Raw genomic sequence first — 16,367 nt, 5'->3', positions numbered from 1 at the left:
TAATATAACGTTAATAGTAGCCAAGGGACTCGAACATATTGCCCATAATCAAATCACAAACTATCTCAACGACCACGTCATACTAGACCCACACCAGTCAGGTTCTCAACGCACTCATAGTGCATTTTACTGCCTTACTAAGCGTAACTGACGTTATAAGGCAGGCTATTGATGAGCAAAAACTGAGAATTCTAATATCATTAGACTTCAGAGAAGCATTAGACTCTGTAGATCATGGATTGCTCCTATCAAAACCTTAGCGCCTAGGGTTTTCCTACAGTACTCTGAGATGGGTGGGAGCCTATTAACGCGAACGTCAAACACGCGTCGTCAATTAAGGTACCCTTTCTTCGTGGCAATATATGAAAACAGGTGTGCCACAAGGGTCAAACCTACCACCTTTGATATTTTCTGCCTATATCAACGACCTAGCTAAACAGCTGACAAATTCTACACATCACATTTATGCTGACGACGTACAATTATGCATCCATGCAAAAATTTCGACAGCAATCGAGCAAATTAATGTGGATCTAGAGGCCGTAAGCTAATGGTCTTCAAAGCATGGATTTATCTAAGCCCAAAAAAAAATCCGTTGCAATTGCCCACCCAAGACTTACTTAAGACTTACTTAATTCCTGTAATTCCTGAAATCATTAACCAGCACCTCTCGTGGACGGATCAGACAATATCTGTGGGTAGACGAGATTTTGCCATGTTGCACAATTTAAACAATTTCAAATTTACTTTCCCATTATGTTTAAAGGAGGAACTAGTCGAAACATTCGTTCTTCCAAAGTTCGATTATTGTGACATAGTTTACAAAGATGCGAAAGCCGAGCTTCGACATAAACTACAACGTGCACAAAACGAATATTTAAGACTTATATGTTATTAGAAATTTTCAGATAATGTTACCCACTCTTACGTCGAACTCGGATGCCTACGCCTTAAAGACAGACGCACGCTGCTTACGCTGACTTCATTGTACCAAATCCTTACCTTGAAATCCTCAACTTACCTGTATCAACGATTACATAACCTTTCTGAACACCATGATAAAAACACCAGAGTACTGAACTCGACATTACTTGCTATTCCTAAGCACAAATCCTCAACCTACAACAATTCCTTCCGCAGGAGGTCGGAGAGATTTCAAACCACGGAAGATTTAAAAGAAGGTGCTCAAAATATCTCCATGAGACAGTTTTCTTCTTTTTCTTCTTTCTTCTTCTTCGTATTATTATTATTATTATTATTATTATTATTATTATTATTATTATTATTATTATTATTATTATTATTATTATTATTATTATTATTATTCAATAGTGTTATAGAGTACTGAGCTGCGGTTCCCTGCATAGTTATCCTTATTCCGATCCCCATTTTCTAATGATTTTCGCCCACAGTACTTACATGAACACTGTAACATTCTTCAGTGTGAGACATTTTTGGAATTGGACAAATTAATGATTATATAATATCAGGTTTAACTAAATAATAATAATAATAATAATAATAATAATAATAATAATAATAATAATAATAATAATAATAATAATAATAATAATAAACATCATCATCATTTTCTGCCTATATCAACGACCTAGCTAAACAGCTGACAAATTGTAAACATCACATTTATGCTGACGACGTACAAATTATACATCCATGCAAAACGAACAAAGATTATTATTATTATTATTATTATTATTATTATTATTATTATTATTATTATTATTATTATTATTATTATTATTATTATTATTATTATTATTATTTTTAAAACCCACTGTATTTTAATCTATTAGAAGGTATTATTTTATTGTACTTACGAAGCAAAATGTTAATTTAAAATGTGTATTATAAGATATATTTTATATAGAGTAGGAATGCATAGTAGCATAGAAATTTATTTCAGTCTCTTCTCTTTTTCATTTATTCAATACTAGCAAGATACCCGTGCTTCGCTACGGTATTACACTGAAATTTAGAATTGAATGCTTATTGTTTTATATATAATCCGCTGAAATTCGCGATCTGACTCGTTTTCTGAGAGAATCCGCCAAAATTCGCGATCTGACTCGTTTTCTAATAGATTACGGCAAGTTTCCTCCTATTTTTCAATCTTTATTTCCAGCAATTGATTTCGTACTTCCCGGGCTAGGTCCAGGTATTCCACCCGGTCAGTTGGGTCCCTAAATCTTTGCCATCTTTTCCTATAAGCATTTTTAATATGGATCTAATCCTTCAGGAGATCGAGCTTGGTGTCTTCTCGGGTGCCCTGGCGATACTGAACCCGCGGCCGGACTGCATTCTTAGTCATTACCCGTCCAGGATCCGTTTCCAGCGCGGTCAGTACATTTGACGACGGCCCAGAACATTATTATTATTATTATTATTATTATTATTATTATTATTATTATTATTATTATTATTATTATTATTATTCTAGATGTACTGGACTCCACAGCAAGATGCAAGACCGCTACTTGGCGGTAGATTATATCTGCTGCCATTGTCATTGTTGAGAATGTGACCAGCACCATTGTCGCGCGTAGGCAAGTGTGCGGGATTTCTAGCGATACGAATGACATACTTCCGTGTATTATTCACCTTATCATAGAGGTGAACAATTGGACGGTCAACCTCATTCTTATCGTTTATTTCAAAAGTGTTTAAATTTTTATTTATATGCCAGGAGAATCTACAGTAATCTAAGAACGTTCTCGGAAGGAAAAGATGGCTCTTGACAACGAACCCAGGAAAGATTAAAAATGTTCGGTTAATTATCAGAATAAGTACATCGAAAAATCTACAGCCTGTTTCCAGTCATTCGACAGGGTCAGGAATGGAGTGAATAAAGCCCCCATCTATCGGCGACAATACGAATTGTGCCGGCTGTCGAAACCTGTCGCACTCCTCTGGGGCAATGATTAATGAATGACAAATGAAATGAAATTATAGTGGGCAGTGTTGCTGGAATGAATGATGACAGGGAAAACCTGAGTATCCGGAGAAACCCTGTCCCGCCTCCGTTTTGTCCAGCACGAATGTCACATGGAGAGACCAGGATTTGAATCACGGTACCCAGCTGTGAGAGGCCGGTGCGCTGCCGCCTGAGCAACGGAGGCTCCTTATAAATACATTATGAACAGTAAAATCAATTGGTCTCACCTCCTTTTACACCCCACCACTGTTAATTTTATTTACCCCCCCCCCAAAAAAAAAACTAAAAGAAGGCGTGTTTCTTTATATTTAAAGGAGATTCCAAACACCAATGTTCACGTCTATTACATTCAGTTTTGAGATAAAAATAATTCACTTTTTTTCACTTGCACACCCCACTCCCCCTAAGTGAATTTTCCGGCAAATATTACTTGTTTCTTTAATAGTAAAGGATCTTCTAAGTACTAATTATCATGACTCTAACTTCTTCAGTTTTTGATTTACATATGTGTACTCGTGAAAGAATTCAGATCTTCTTCACTCCCGCCCCCTTCCCCTAGATGTTTCCCCCCCCCCCAAAACGCGTTTTTCTTTGTTTATAAAGGAGATCTAAATACCAATTTTCACGTCTGCAACGACTTTACTTTTTATTAGATGTATGTATTCTCATACAATTAAGTCAATTAATTTTTCAATTCTTTCACCCCCCCCCCTCATTGGATTCCAAATATCAAATTTCACCCCTGTAACATATTCATTTTTGAGATATCAGTAGCCTAATTAAAATAATTCCAACACCACTCTCAGTCACTTCCCACCCCTCCGACCCATGTGGTATTTCCAAAAACTAAAAATAGACGTTTCTTTATTCTTAATAGACCGGACGAGTTTTCCGTGCGCGTAGAGGCGCGCGGCTGTGATCTTGCATCCGGGAGATAGTAGGTTCGAATCCCACTATCGGCAGCCCTGATGATGGTTTTCCGTGGTTTCCCATTTTCTCACCAGGCAAATGCTGGGGCTGTACCTTAATTAAGGCCACGGCCGCTTCCTTCCAACCCGTAGGCCTTTCCTATCCCATCGTCGCCATAAGACCTATCTGTGTCGGTGCGACGTAAAGCCCCTAGCGAAGAAAATTCTTAATAGAGCTAAAAAATACCATTTTTCACTTCTGTAACATGTTAAGTTTTTTGTGGTGTACTGCAGAAATTCTCATTTCAAAATTTCACCCATTTTAGTTCCCCTTAAGTGAAGTTTCCAAAACAAATCACCTATGTTTCTTTACATTTAGAGGAGATTCCAAATACCCACTTTTTACGTATGTAACATTTTACGTTTCTGAGATTCTGTAGATATAGTCTTCCATAAAATTCACCCAAATTTGTCACTCCTGTTTAACCGCCATTAATTGGATTTTCCAAAAACAAAAAAATGCGTGTGTTTCTTCATTTTTAAAGGAGATCCCATATACAATTTTCAGTTCTGTAATATCTTCAGTTTCTGAGATATATGAATCCTCATTAAAGGCATTCAACCCATTATTGACCCTTTTACAACCCTCCTATTGGGATTTACAGAAAACAAAAAATACATGTTCCTTTATTTTTAAAGGAGATTCTAAATACCAATTTTTACAGCTCTAAACTTTTAGTGTTTTTAGATGTAGACATACTCATTTTAAAAATTCACCCCCCCTTTTCACCCCCACTATTTGGATTTTCCAAAAACGAAAAAATACCTTTTTCTTTATTTTTAAAGTAGATCCCAAATACCCATTTTCAGGTCTGTAATATCTTCAGATTCTGAATTATAAGTAGCCTCATTAACGGCATTCAACCCCTCTTTCACCCTTCCTATTGGGATTTTCCGAAAACAAAAAAAAAATACGTGTTTCTTTATTTTTATAGGAGATTCTAAATACCAATTTTTACATCTATAAACTTTAAAAGTTTTGAGATATACATACACTCATTCTAAAAATTAACCCCCTTTTCACCCTCCCCCATTAATTTGATTTTCCAGAAACAAAAAAATACGTGTTTCTTTATTTTTAAAGGAGATACCAAACATCAATTTTAGGTCTGTAATATCTTCTGTTTCTCAGATATAAGTATCCTCATTGAAGATTTACAACCGCTTTTTCACCCCTTTTCACCCCTCCTATTGGGATTTTCCGAAAACAAAATAATACGGGTTTCTTTATTCTTAATGAAGAATCTAAATACCGATTTTTACATCCGTAAACTTTAAAAGTTTTGAGATATAGATGCACTCATTCTAAAAATTCACCACCTTTACACCCCCCCCCCCCATTAATTAGATTTTCCAAAAACAAAAAGTACGTGTTTCTTTATTTTTACAGGAGATCCCAAACATCAATATTCAGGTCTGTAATATCTTCAGGTTCTGAAATTTAAGTAGCCTCATTAGAGGCTTTCAACCCCTTTTTCACCCTTTTCCACCCTTCCTATTGTAATTTTCGGAAAACAAAAAATACTTGTTTCTTTATTTTTAATGAAGATCCTAAATACCAATTTGTACATCTGTAAACTTTAAAAGTTTTGAGATATATGCACTCATTTTAAAAATTCACCCCCTTTTCTTCCTCCCATTAACTGGATTTTCCAAAAACAAAAAAATACGTGTTTCTTTATTTTTAAAAGAGATCAAAAGTACCAATTTTCAGGTCTGTAATATCTTCACTTCCTGAGATATAAGTACCGGTATCCTGATGAAAGGTATTCAACCCCTTTTTCACCCCTTCTATTTGGATTTTCTGAAAACAAAAAAAAATACGTGTTTACTTATTTTTAAAGAATATTCTAAATACCAATTTTCACATCTGTAAACTTTTGAAGTTTTGAGATATAGATACACTAATTTTAAAATTTCACCCCCTTTTTCACCCCCTTAGCGATGGAATATCCAAAAATCCTCTCTTAGCGAGCACCTACATCTTAATATGAATATATCCTGTAGTTTTGGCTCGGCGATGATGAGTCAGTCAGTCAGTCAGTCAGTCAGTCAGTCAGTCAGTCAGGACAAGTTATTTTATATATATATATATATATATATAAATGTTTTTATATCATGTTATTTATGTATTTCACTGGGTAAGTTTAAGACAAGGACACGTGTCCTAAACGTTTCCAGTTAAAATAAACCATATCTATCTATATCGCCATCTACTTTCATAAGTTGATGTTATATAATTGACAGTGCGACGTAGATTGTATTACAGGAAATATAGTGTCACGAAACTCTACCCACAATATACAACAAACACCGCAGTATTCGAATAAGAAGAGACTCTCTACACGTCCTGACATTCGATCACTTCATTCCTTTCCTCATCTTAGGACAGAGCAGGTTTGATGAAAGAAAAGGGGTAGTGATTAAGCGTCCTAGTAGAGAGAGAGACTCTTCGCTGAACGTGACTGGATTTCAAAGTCAACAACACGTAAACTTGTAAGAGAATTATTTCTTCCATGAGTTGCTTACAGTTCTTCTTCTCTTTGTTATGCACGTGGCTTCGGTAAAATGACCGCGTACGACTTAGTCTACGTCAAGCGGGAGCTTCTGTTGTGTGGTGCAATAACTGCATCAAGCCATATCGTTACTATTATGACAGGAAGTGAATCATTGTTATTTACGCATAATTTATGTTATTTGCCGAGCCAATATCGCTTCTAACAATAGGCCACGATATTCATACCGATATATCACACTGGAAATTATGATAATGTAATTTATTGATTCTAAACTACAGTATATATACATTCTATAATTATACTGTTACCAGAATTAGTAATGAAGATATTGTCTGGTGTAGCTCAGACGGCTGAGGATAGAGTAAGGAAGGTGCGCTATTTAGAGGTAAGAATCTTTAATTTTGGAGTCTTGATAACCTTATGATTTTTGTAACTGACTCAAAGCATAAACAATACGTGGAATGTTTTACTCCTGAACATCTGATATATATTTCAGTTTTAGATAACGAATTGAGATGTACTGTATGTCTTACTAGACGTATTTCCCTCAACCCCTTATGCAGAGAATGGGTCTCCTACAAGTGACTGCCACGCGGTTCTGTTCTCAACTAATGCTCTGATTTAAACCCTGCTCTTTCCCTGTTGATGACCTTTCGCTTCTACTGCCTTCCACCATGTCATCCTGATCCTCCCTTTCCTCCTCTTTCCCCATGGATTCTAATGAAGTGCCTTTTCTGGTCTATGGTTGTCCGCCTGCCACAACATACGTCCCACCCTCACCATTGTCACCTTATTTTCAGTTCGCCGGCCTCAATGGCCCAGACGGTTGAGGCGCTGGCCTTCTGATCCCTATTTGGCAGGTTCGATCCTGGCTCGGTCCGATGGTCAAGTACGTCAGACTCGTGTCGGTAGATTTACTCGCGCGTAGAACAACTCCTGCGGGACAAAATTCCGGCACCTCGGCGTCTCCAGAAAACCGCAGTAATTAGCGGGACGTAAAATATATATTATTATTATTATTATTATTATTATTATTATTATTATTATTATTATTATTATTATTATTATTATTATTATTATTATTATTATTATTATTATTTGTATCAATTTAGGAAGGCTCGGCTTGTGCCGGTAACATAATGGGCTGACTCGGCCTAAGCAAGGAGTCACCCTCTTGATTATGAAACTACAGGTACATATATGTACAAATATTTACAACAGAAGTAATTACAACATAATTATACATTCATACAATAAATACTAACAACTTCAGACTTCTTATGTCCCCGTTTTGGGAATCTGTTCTTCAGTATTATTGGAACTGCGGCCTGGAACTTCGTGCTGTTTGGCGTGAGTCAGAGGAAAAGTCGTTCCTAGGAACTTTCTCACAAAGTGGCAAGTGCTCAGGAGGGTGGCTTTCTGTAGTTCTACGTATGTGTGATGATGCATGTTTAATGCGGCCAGAGAGCTGTGCAAGCATTTTGGAATAACACCGGTACATGATATTACTATTGGAACTGTGGTGACTGATTCTAGTTTCCACAGGCGTTGTATTTCTATTGCCAGTTCTGTGTATTTTGATATCTTTGTGGCTATTGTTGTTTGCAGATTGGAGGTATTTGGACAAGCAATTTCTATAAGGGATGCGGAGCTTTTTGATTTATCGATTAGAATAATATCTGGCCTATTGTTGCTGAGCGTGACATCGGTTATGACTTCTCGGTCCCATAGTAGTTTATATGAAGAGTTTTCGAGAATGGGTGGAGGTGTATATTTCCAATATGCAGTTGATGACTGAAAAAATCCACATTTTACAGAAAGTTTCAGGTGAATGATTTTTGCTACCTGATCATATCGGTGCTTATAATCGGTGTTGACCAAGTGTGGGCAACCAGAGATGATGTGCTGTATGCTCTCTGTAGTTCTGGAACAGCGGCGGCAGTTGTCTGAGACAACTGTTGGATCCTTCATGATAAATCTACGGTAGTTCCGTGTAGCAATTACTTGATCTTGGATGGCCAGAACAAATCCTTCTGTTTCTGGGAAAAGACCGGAGTAGGTCAGCCAAGCGTGCGACGCAGGTTTGTCGATATGAGGCTGATCCAGTTCATGGGGGTATTTCCCGTGAAGAGGTTTTTGCTTCCACATGGCCATATTCATCTCTTTCGTAGGTGGGGTAGAAACAGGCATTTCTGGCGACGACAGATTGAGAGGTGTATAGTTTATATTAGTTTATAATTATAATTATAATTATAATTATTATTATTATTATTATTATTATTATTATTATTGTTATTATTATTATTATGGCCAGTTCAATGGGCTATAGGCTGGTTCCATCCCGGAGCGTAATATTGGAGTTAACGTTAGGCCACCAAGTCTCAGGCAACTCTTAATAAATGTCCGTAACTTGTGCAGTCAGGTGCTCTGTTGCTTTCCTGGTCTTGCACCCGCAGAGGAGGACAGAGGGTAGATACATACTGTATTATGTACCACCGAAAACGACAGGCATCAACTGTACACTTCAAGTACGTGGAAACTGATGGTCAAGATGTTCTTACGGATTTGATTCCCGGCTGGATAGTGGGATTTTATTTGCAAGCGTTTTATTTCCGTGGCTCTGCAACTTACAAACCAATCGCAAAACTAAACTCCATCGCAATAACACCAGTTTCTCATATATCGTCATTGCCACGCACCCATATTAGAGGGTCTGCCTTATAATAACCAAACGAAATTAAAATTAAACTAATTCCGATATCGAAGTGTGAAAGTGAATGTACTGTATTCACGGAATCGAACAAACTTGTAACAAAATTATTTGGTAAGAAGCAGGAGAGATATGATATGTCGATTCCAAATACTCAAATTATACATTACAAATACGAGATAACATTCCGCACACTCAGTTATCCTATTTTTGGGACATAAAGTCCACATTGTCTTTCCTGTTACATACTGTATCGTTGTATCTCAATAGAGATCATCTATTACGATATGATAAACGTTCGACATGCTAGTACAACCAGACAACAGATGCAAAGCCGCATCCATAAAATCCATAAGGGCTCTTGGGGAAGTGGAAGGCAAAGGCTTCTACTAGTAACCTTGGCAATAGTAAAGGAAGTTATCAGACCTATCGACAACAAACGTCACGAATGTTTTGGAGTGACCAATTAGGAGATCAAAGTTACAGGTATGAATTCAGCTTCTTGCATTCAACCGCAACCCCTAAGACAAGACTTCTTAACGCGCAACTGTAATGTTTTCGGTCATAACGTGCCAAATGCACTGTAATATTTTATTTTCAAATGCCATATACACACCTCATTCTGCATTGTGGCATTGTGGTGTGAGAGGCAGTACTGAAAACGAAGTTACATCTCACACCCCGAGAAAATAATAACGGCACTGGAATAACAATCAAGAACAGTAAAACTGAACACTAGACATCGGATCATTAGTTCCAAAAATTAAGTTTTAGGCACCTATATAGGTGGGAAAAATGTAAATATATACGTATTATTGTAATATGGGAACAATTAAATTAATGAAAACCGAGCTCGATAGCTGCAGTCGCTTAAGTGCGGCCAGTATCCAGTATTCGGGAGATCGTGGGTTCGAACCCCACTGTCGGCAGCCCTGAAGATGGTTTTCCGTGGTTTCCCATTTTCACACCAGGCAAATGCTGGGGCTGTACCTTAATTAAGGCCACGGCCGCTTCCTTCCCACTCCTAGCCCCTTCCCTCCTCATCGTCGCCAAAAGACCTATCCGTGTCGGTGCGACGTAAAGCAAATAACAAAAAAAAAAAAAAAAAATTAATGAAAAACATCTGAAGGAATACTGCAAAGCAGAAATAATACAGTGTGTTTATACACTGAGTGGCCAAACATCATGGGAAGACACTTAATTTGTTTTTAATAACGATTTGCTCCTCCGCCAGCCCTCAGAACAGCAGCAAAATTGCGAGGAATCGACTCTACAAGATGTTGGAATCGTTCTGGAGTGATCTGAACCCACGCATCTTGCACTGCTACCCACAATTGGTCTTGTGTATTTGGTGAGGGGTTCATGCAGTGTACACCAGCAACTACAGCATTCCATAAATGTTCGATTGGATTAATATCGGAGGAACTGGAGGGCGAAACCATGGTCGTACCATGACTGGAGTGCTCCTCCAACCACCGGTGTGCCATCACAGAGCGGTGACATGGCGCATTGTCCTGTTAAAACATGGCATCTCCATCAGAGTACTCTATGACCAGAAAGAGATGAAGATGGTATGAAATAATGTCCACATAACGTGCACCTGTCAGCGCTGCCTGCCGCCGGACAATGGGGAATAATTGCAACCATGAGAATGCAGCCCAGTCCAGAAATGATCCACCTCCCGCCTGGACACAACTTTGTTGACATGCAGGTTCCATAGCTTCATGGGGCATACGCCACACTCTCATGCGTCCATCAGCTCGATACAACAGGAACCGTGATGCATCGGAGCATATCACACGTCGCCAATATTCTGAGGTCCATTGCCGATACTCTCGGGCCCATGTACATCGCTGAGTTCTGTGTCCAGGTGCCACCAGAGGAACACGAGTTGGTCGTCGGCTGGTGAAGCCTATGCGGTGCAGTCGCCTCCTTACATTCCTGGTAGAAATGGGTTCCTGACTCGCAAATTTCAATTGGGTGGTGATCTTACTCACAGTAGCCAGTATAGCGCCCAGTATGCGGATACGAGGTGATGTCCGTTCGTGAAACACCATACGGCAGTTTAGGCAGGTATTAACATTCTCTCTGGGATATTGAAGATCCAACTTCGACACTGTTGACTTCCGAAACACGAACTCGCGGGTAACCTCCGCAATGCTATGACATATTGGCCGTGCACGGATGATCATCCCATGTTCAAAGTCCGTTAACTCGCGACGTGTTACCATCTTGACGACACTAGTGTCTGTGGCAGACTGGCGCAGCTAGCCGCAACCCTCAGGGGTCAATCACGGCACATTTACAAATTAAACAACCCTTCCCTCGACTCTTGACCACTCAGTGTATATTTGAAATGCTTAAAATAGAGCATGAAATGTTGCATGTGTGTACTATAGTTCAAGACCTACATACATACATACATACATACATCTTCATTATAGACGTGTATGCCTTTCAGCGTTCAGTCTACCAGCTTCCGTAAAGTTACTAATAACCACCACAAGCCTCTATTTGTAACTAGTTCTGTGGCCTAGTTTAGTTCTATTTCTCTTATCCTTAAATTGTTAGGAAGTGAGTGTAAACATCGTCACCTTTGTCTACCCCTTCTCCTCTTACCCTCCATCATACAGTTCATTATTCACCTAGGTAACCTATCCTTATCCAATCACCTCACATGATCCCACCACCGAAAATGTTTTATGCGTTCAGCTTCATCGATATAATTCATTTATAACTTAGGCTTTATCCCCTGCCATTATTCTCATATGGCTGTAGAAAAATAATGTTTCGCCCCCATCATGTCTGTTACTTTTATCTTATGAATGATATCCTTAGTCCACAAAACATTCAGACCCGTAATGCAAAGTTAGTCTGAAAATAGACCGATGTAAGGGTAGTTTTGTCCGGCAGATGACTTCTTTCTTACAGAATGCCGTTGATCGCGACTGCGAGCACACTGCATTACTGTAGCTTTACTACACCTTGATTCTTTCTCACTTAGGGATGCTACCATTCTGGGAGAATACACTTCTTATGTGCTTGAAATTATTTACCTGAACAAGATTTGTAATCCCTATCTGATATTCATTTCTCTCGGATATTTTACCTACTCACATCAATTTAGCCTTAGAAAAGCTGATATTCATTCCATACTCATTGCACCTATTTTCAAGTTCAAAGATAATAGGCTGCAGGCTTTCAGCACAATCTGCCATTAAGGAAAAGTCGTTAGCAGAGGCCAGACTGCTTACTAAATTTTCACTTAACTGAATCCCTCCCTGCCACTTAATACCTTTCAGTAGATGATCCATGTAATCTATGAACAACAAAGGAGAAAGATTACAGCCTTGTCTAACCCCCGTAAGTAACTTGAACCAAGAACTCGTTCTACCATCAATTCTCACGGCAGCGGATTTGTAAACACAAATGCCTTTGATTGATGTTAATAATCTACTCTTAATCACACAGGCCCCCAGTACGGTGATATCTGTTCCCTCGGTGTACTTTCATATGCCTTCTCTAGGTCTACGAAACATAAACATAACTGTGTATTTCTGTCGTAGCGTTTTCCAGTTACCTGGCGCATGCTGATAATCTAAACCTGACAGCCCCTCTGTGGTCTGAAACCACACCGGTTTTCCTCAAACTTCCTCTCAGCCATTGATCGCACCCTCAGTTCCATGATGCCAGTGAACAACTTGGCTGGTATTGTGACCAAGGAGATCCGTCGATAGTTGTTACATTCCTCCCTGTTCCTTTGCTTATAGATAGGAGCAGCACTGATTTTGTCCAATCACTAGTTCATTACAGATCAGACAGTGGTCCGTATCATTGAAATATCCCCGGAAAACTGGCACATTTCCATCAGAATTCCTAACACAATTACTAACACTCCATGCTAGTTGTATTACTCTATGCAGCATTTCATCCCTCTCATCCCACTATATTTCACCATTTGAGGTCTAATCTCATCTTTTCCTGCTGCTTATGACAATGGAGTTTATTTACTATCCTTCCACTTCCTTAAGCGCAATTTCACCAACAACACTATCCACTATTCTCCTCTACAGCAGCAGCTTGGCTGCTCGTGACGTCTTCAGAAGGATTTCCTTTTACATCGAGAATATTTTCTAAATTTTCCTGCCACCTATCCAGTGATTCCCTGGCATCTATTACGAGTTCAACTGATTTACCCAAAATACTATTCATTTAATTTTCCCCTCCCTTTATACGATTATTTATTATAGTCCACCAAAGTCTCTCTCCTGCTTGACCTAGCCTTTCCAAGTTATCACCAATATCATACCACTTCATCTTGGATTCAATAACTATTTGTTTCGCTCTGTTCCTATGATCTAGTACAATTCCCTGTTTGCATCACGCCTTGTTTGCAGCCATTTCTGATACGCCTTCTTTTCACGTTTACACGCTGCTCTCACTTCGTCATTCCACCAAGATGTTCGCTCTTTCCCATTTTCACATATATTTGTTCTTAGACATTTCCGTGCTGTTTCTACTACAGCATACCTGTATGCCATCCACTTTTCTTCTATATTCTGAACCTGCTTAAAGTCAGTTGTTTGAAACTTTTCACTAATCATATCTATGTACTTCTCTCTAATATGCTCGTCTTGGAGATTTTCTACCCTTATTCGTCCGCATACACATTTCACATTCCCTACCTTAGGCCTAGAAGTAGTTAGTTCATTACAGATCAGACAGTGGTCCGTATCATTGAAATATCCCCGGAAAACCCGCACATTTGTAACAGATTTCCTGAATTTATCCATGTCACTATCACACCACAATTCCTATCTTTTCCGCATGACAGCCCATCCACGGCATTGTTGTTCCAGTCGAACGCACAGTTGCCCAAGAAAAAATGAATTATGGGACTGTGTAGGCTGTAAGTTCCTTGAAGGTACACTTCTTTTAGTTGTAGGTATCCGCAGTATTAGTATCTATTGCACACCGAAGATAAATATAATTTTAAAATAACTAAAATTAAGTCTGAAAGAAATATCAAACGTGAGGAACATACAATGCCATGCGCTCAACTTTTAGTGTACAGAACAACTCCCATACAATTGCTTAAAGAGTTATGCAGAAAGTATGTTGTCCGCTCGGTGATTCTGTATCATCCCATTGAACAGTATCTATAACACAGCACGAGGTATAAGGTCAATTTGCGAAACACAACAGTACACACGTATTCTGCGTACAGTACTCGTTCGCATGGGAACAGGCCCATGCCCTAAATCGGACTTCTGCAGTAAATAGTCACTGTTGTGCACAAGACGGGATACCCTACAGGCATGCACAGTATCACGTAATGACATCTTGGCCCTGAGGTGCAGGTTGTTTGGCACATTATGACTTCGAATATCATAGTCGTGCGCCCTACGTTCATAAGCCTTGCTTTAGGGGTTTGCATGTGACTGAAAATGCCGCGCATCACACTAGTTACTTTAGTCCGTTATTAATCACTTTAACATTTTTCTGTAATGTCTGGCGCTGAGAGAGACGAAATATTCCTTTGTAAGTGGGATAGAATGGTTTACTCCACCCAATAAGTAACCTGGTACACATTTCTGGTAGAGGCTGAGTGAACCTGAAAAGCCATATTCTTCCTCGCGCGTGGAAATCTTGGTTCTGAATTTTTCTATCGCCAAGTGGGGAAACGAACCCATGTTCTTGCGGGTGAACCAAGCAAGTCTTTGTAGCCTCAGCTACGCAACCCCGCAAACAAGTAATGGACTAGGAAATATATTATAGAATATTAAATGTACTTTACCTCAGTTGGTCATTGCTGTGGTAATGAATGAAAGTACAGTACGTTAGAGAGGTCACAGCTCTATTGAATGCTTTCAGTTACGAGTACAATGTCACTTCCTTCACTTACCACTGTGACACTTTAATGAAGATTTCTTGGAAAGAAAATTTCCCGTTTAGTTCTGCTCATTCAAATACGCAAGAATGGCAACTCAGCCATGAAAAATAACATAATCCCTAAAGCTGCGCTTTCCAATTACCGTGCTCACCCGAAAGAAAGAACCCGTTGACAGCCTTAATTAACTCTGTGTCCTATACGTATACATCTCGGGGGCTGCGGATTACTCCCACTAATCCCATTACTTACAGAGAAACGTTTAGCTAGAGCCACACGAATCCATGTCCTTTGCTAGTTCGAAAATAAACTTTAGGAAGCTTAGCTCAGTCCCATAAGCCTTCCGGCATCTGCAGTTTTAATCTGTAGCATAAAGAATAAACGCCCTATTTGTTAAATGGAAAATAAAGGGACGTAACTTATTTAAAACACCGTATTAGAACGTACAGTAGTACGGAATTTCACTTTATAACTGTGAGTTAAACTCCATTGCAATCCTTTGTATTTCCAGAAAAGAAAATGGTTTAAGAAGCTTAGTAAATACATTATACTTCTCGTTTGATTGTTCTCAGACGTAGATAATTTCACCCCTTATAATTCCACTCACTCACCCTTCAAGGTCTGTAGTGCCATGGGGTTGTGTTTGGTTTGGTTTGGTGTATGTATGTGACTCCCCGCAAATGGTGGGATACGTTGCACTCAGAAGTTGTTATCATTATGTTCATTGATGTATTTCATGGCTAGGATCATTTAAATCATTAACTGTTGTACTTATCTTGTGGATTAATCATGTCTGATAAGTTATTTCATCCTCTTCTCTGTGGCTAATATCACTTTTATCACCACCATTGCCAATAGTGCTTCGTTACTTGAATATGATATTAACGCAGCATTTTCTTGGAATATATGGAATAACCATACTGAAAATGATCCTCATAAAGGAATAAAAACATTGATTTTAGAAAAGTATTATAGCTATTCAAAGACATTTGTCCAGCTGCACATCATGAATAGTTAATGAGTTAGGGAGTACCTAAATGCGAACTGGGTATCAATAGATTTTCCGGTACACTGATGTTCTTTACAGGATAACTCCTAAAACATCTGTTAAATTTGCAGTTGAAGTTAGTCTGGTAATACATTGCACCATTCTCTTTGCTTCTTCTTCTTCTTGTTATTAGGAGCATTATTATTACTTACCTTTTTCTTCCTCTTCATGGAGAGGCTATTAAGTTTGGTAAATATACTATTTTATATAGTGGAGTAAAATGAGACTTAGCAGCTACAGCAAGAGTGGCAATACTTCTTGACAAGAAATGGAAAAAAA

Source organism: Anabrus simplex, chromosome 2, assembly GCF_040414725.1.
Source record: "Anabrus simplex isolate iqAnaSimp1 chromosome 2, ASM4041472v1, whole genome shotgun sequence".
Taxonomy (NCBI): Eukaryota; Metazoa; Arthropoda; class Insecta; order Orthoptera; family Tettigoniidae; genus Anabrus; species Anabrus simplex.
This window is presented reverse-complemented; position numbering follows the sequence as displayed.